Source organism: Miscanthus floridulus, chromosome 16 (genome assembly GCF_019320115.1).
Source record: "Miscanthus floridulus cultivar M001 chromosome 16, ASM1932011v1, whole genome shotgun sequence".
NCBI lineage: Eukaryota > Viridiplantae > Streptophyta > Magnoliopsida > Poales > Poaceae > Miscanthus > Miscanthus floridulus.
The window spans coordinates 22,730,931-22,735,170 of NC_089595.1; the positions used below are offsets into that span (position 1 = coordinate 22,730,931).

General features: G+C 40.1%; 1 non-coding gene across 1 annotated transcript; it reads right to left on the reverse strand.

Annotated features, from left to right (window-relative positions):
• Positions 1 to 3,100: 3,100 nt before the first annotated feature.
• On the reverse strand, positions 3,101 to 3,209 carry LOC136514567 (small nucleolar RNA R71). The gene has a single exon (XR_010773722.1). It is a non-coding gene; the product is annotated as a small nucleolar RNA R71 (small nucleolar RNA).
• Between the last annotated feature and the right edge of the window lie 1,031 nt (positions 3,210 to 4,240).

A 4,240-nucleotide genomic window follows, 5' to 3' on the forward strand; every position in this document is an offset into this window, starting at 1 on the left:
ATCAAGTTCATAGTTTACTTTGATTATATGCTTAGTATAGCTAGATTGCCATTATATTCAAGCATAAGTTTGTATAGCGCTCGCTCTAGTGTACATGGGGTGAGTGGTGGACATTGTGTAAGTGTGGTGCTTATACGTTGTTTACCTACAGATGCACCCTATATTTTGGGCCATGTGGTAGATCGCGGATGTGACACTCCCGTTGAGTCCTTTGTAGTCCACTCCCCGAATATAGGACAAGTAGGATCTAGTTACGAAGGAAGACATGCTCTTTTCTTGATCTTCCTTAGTAATATCCCTTATATGTAGATATGAAGTTGATCTTAGCCATGGCTACTAAGTGTAATTGCACTAATCAATATATGCTTTGACTTGTAATTAGACATATGAATTATTCCTCTAATTTCTACTTAGCAATGCTAATGCTTAGAAAGGAGTACTCTGAGTGATCATTTATCATTTATCTTTACTTATCATATTTATCTCTTGCCTTACCCCTGTTGTGAGTAGAAGTTTGGTTATGGGTTACTTCTCCATCATATGTATAAGTTATCAATATATTCCAACTGTCCGTCCTTCCCTGCAGTAAAAATATAAATAACAATACTTGAAATACTCCCGGGTGAAATGCTACAATGGTAAATTATCTGTGCGCTTGCAGATCCCTTCATATACATATTTGTATTCTTTCTAGACACAATAAAATACTTAAAGTACTTATTAGTGTCATTCTAGAAGTGACTCTAAAGAATGTCAACAAGCATTTCTGGCATCAAAGCTAGGGATGACAACTTAGTAAAAGTGATGCTAAGAAATGTCTACAAACATTAGGTGGCTACTTAAACAAGTGAAAAGTTAATAAATACCAACAAGCATTTCTAGTCCCATTGCTAGGGAAGGTAGCTAGGACAAAATGAATATTGATAAACTTGTACTTATTGATGTGATCGAGGAAACCATATACCCCTGCTCAAATAGGCTTACCCTTGTTCTCTCTACTTTTGTATCATATGCATGGTAATGTATTAACGGTTTTGACCTTCCGACAAACTACGTTGAAAATCCTAAAGCACTACTCAGGAGGACTAAAGCTAAACTTAAGAAAGTTTTAGCTTTAGAATCAGAAGACAACTATTGGTATTTATTAGCGTGTCACTTGTTTATGTAGCCACCTAATGTTGTTGGCATTCCTTAGCATCACTTTTACTAAGTTGTCATCCCTAGCGATGGTGCCAGAAATGCTTATTGATACTTCCTAGTACCACTTAGAATGACACTAAGAAGTACTTTAATATTTCATGTGACTAGATAGAATATATAATGAAAGGAATTTGCAAGCGTACAGATAATTATACCATTGTAGCACTTCACCCGGGAGTATTCCAGGTATTGTTATTTATATTTTTACCACAAGGAAGGATGTACAGTTGGAATATATTGATAACTTATACACATGTTGGAGAAATAAAACCATAACCAAACTTCTACTCACAATAGGGGTAAGTCAAGAGATAGAAGTACAAGAATGGTAAGTAATAACTAATCATTGATCACTCAAAGTACTCCTTTCTATGGCATTAGCATGGCTAAGTAGAATATTAGAGGAATAATTCCTAAGTCATTCTTAATTACAAGTCAAAGCATACGTTGATTAGTGCAATAACACCTAGTAGTCATGGCTAAGATCAACTTCATATCTACACATAAGGGATATTAGTAAGGAAGATTAAGAATAGAGCTTGTCTTCCTTCGTAACTAGATCCTACTTGTCCTATATTCGGGGAGTGGACTACAAAGGACTCAATGGGAGTGTCACATCCGCGATCTACCACATGGCCCAAAATATAGGGTGCATCCGCAAGTAAACAACGTATAAGCACCACACTTACACAATGTCCACCACTCACCCCGTGTACACCAAAGCGAGCGCTATATGAACTTATGCTTGAACATAAAGACAATCTAGCTAACTAAGTATATAATCAAAGTTGACGATGGACATTATAACTAGGAACATAAATGATATGAAGAACATTGTCATAACAATTGTAGCAAACATATAAAGTAATGAGAGATACAAACGAGAGAAGGGGTACAAAAGCTATACCAAGCCACACTCTTGACAAGGTCTGGAATCCAAGCGAAGCTTACCACCCTCTAGACCTGGCCTAGCTAGCTATACCCTAAAATATGGTGGAGCTCTAAGGATGATTAGGGTTTTTGTCTTCTCAACTGACTTGATTAGGGTTTGATGCCTCGGGGGGAGGGGTGGCAGGGGCTGGTATATATATGCTGGAGCATTAATCCTAAGCCCTTGGATCAAACCGACTTGAATGGATGGCGTAGATGCAACCTAGGAGGCGGTGGAGAACCAACATAATGAGGCGGACATTGACGGTGGCTAGGGGGACCGACTAGTCTATAGGTGGTGGCCTCTCACCCTCCGTCTCGGTGTGGTGCCCTCTGGTGTCCTCTAAAACCTTATAGAGTTGTTTATGCCATGATTAAGCGTGATTAATTCTGACATATAGGTCCACCTTGCCGGTTTTTTGGATAAACCCTGAAGAAAACATAGATTCACCAAAACTCATGGAATTTGTTAGTTTAAACCCCTAAACCTATGTTGGTGATTAATTTCATGCCCTTATTCATGCTATATTGATAGTTTATAATGTTTATTGTCTACTGTCAACAACAACATGACAAGGCGTAGCTTAACACCAATTTTTGAAGCCATGTCCGACAAGACTCTCCATGAATTCTCTGCTCCAACTACGGCCAACATCCGTACTGGACCAACAATAAACATTGGAGACAATGTTTTTGAGCTCAAGCCAGCTCTTACCAACATGGTGCAAGCTAGCTAGTTTTGTGGAAAGGCACATGAAGATGCGAGTGCCCATCTCCAACACTTCCTAGAGATTTGCATCACTTTCACCATCAAAGGAGTTACCAGAGATGCCATTTTACTTCGCCTTTTCCCATTCTCACTTCTGGGGAAAAGCGAAGCAATGGTTCTATGCCAACAAAGATAGAAATACTACCTGGGAAAACTGCTCCACTACCTTCCTAACAAAGTTCTTTCCCACAGGCAAGACCAATGCTCTGTGTGGGAGAATCTCAAGTTTTCAGCAGCATCATGATGAATCTGTCCCTAAGGCATGGTAACGCTTCTAAGACTACATATCAGAATGTCCTCACCATGGGATGGAGGATTGGCTACTCATGTAGACCTTCTACCATGGGTTGATTAATAGCACCCGTGAGAACATGGATGCCGCTGCTAGAGGAGCATTTTTGTCACTCACAATCGCACAAGCAATAGCTCTCGTGGAGAAGATGGTCTCCAACCAAGGTTGGAATGTAGAACATCTTCAGACTCGCAAAAGAGGTGGAAGTATGCATCAACTCAAGGAGGTAGACATGTTGTTTGCCAAGATGGACCTGCTGATGAAGAGGCTTGAAGACCGAGCCAATGAGAAGCATGAAGTCATGCACATTCATGATTCCCACATGACATGTGAAGAATATGGAAACACTAGGCATTCAGGGAATAATTGTCCTGAGACCCATGAGGATATGAACTTCATCAATAATAACAACTATCGTCCTCAACAGAATCAAGGTAATAATTTCAATAATCAACAACCCTTGAGAGAGTTAATTTCTGGCCAAGCTAAAATAATGGAGCGCTTATCTAGAAAACTAGATTCCAATGATAAAATCTAAGAAAACATAAATAATAGAATGGATAGTGTTGACGATAGTTAACACTCGTCATAAACCGTCAATATAACTTGCATAAATGACTAAAATGGATCACCAACATAGACATAGAGGTTTTAACTGACAAATTCCATGAGTTTTGGTGAATCTGTGTTTCCAGCATGATTTAATCAGAAAACCTCCAAGGAGGACCTATTCGTCAAAAGAAATTATGGAATTCCGCCGCATAAACAACGTGGGAAGACTCTAGAAGACTCCAAGAGGCTCTCCACCAAAGTAGAGCCCATGCACCTGACATGTGAGGCCAACCGGCCCCACCTGTAGGCTGGTTGGCCTATGGGCCCCACATGTCAGGCCCTCCTCACTATGTCGGTTGTCCAGCGCCTTAAGGATTGCATCTCTGCTGTTTATTCAAGTCAGTTTGATCCAAGGGCTTAGGATTGATGCCCTAGCCTATATATACCTACCTGCACCCCCCTCCAGGGCATCCATGCATTCGATCCTGAGAGCTTGA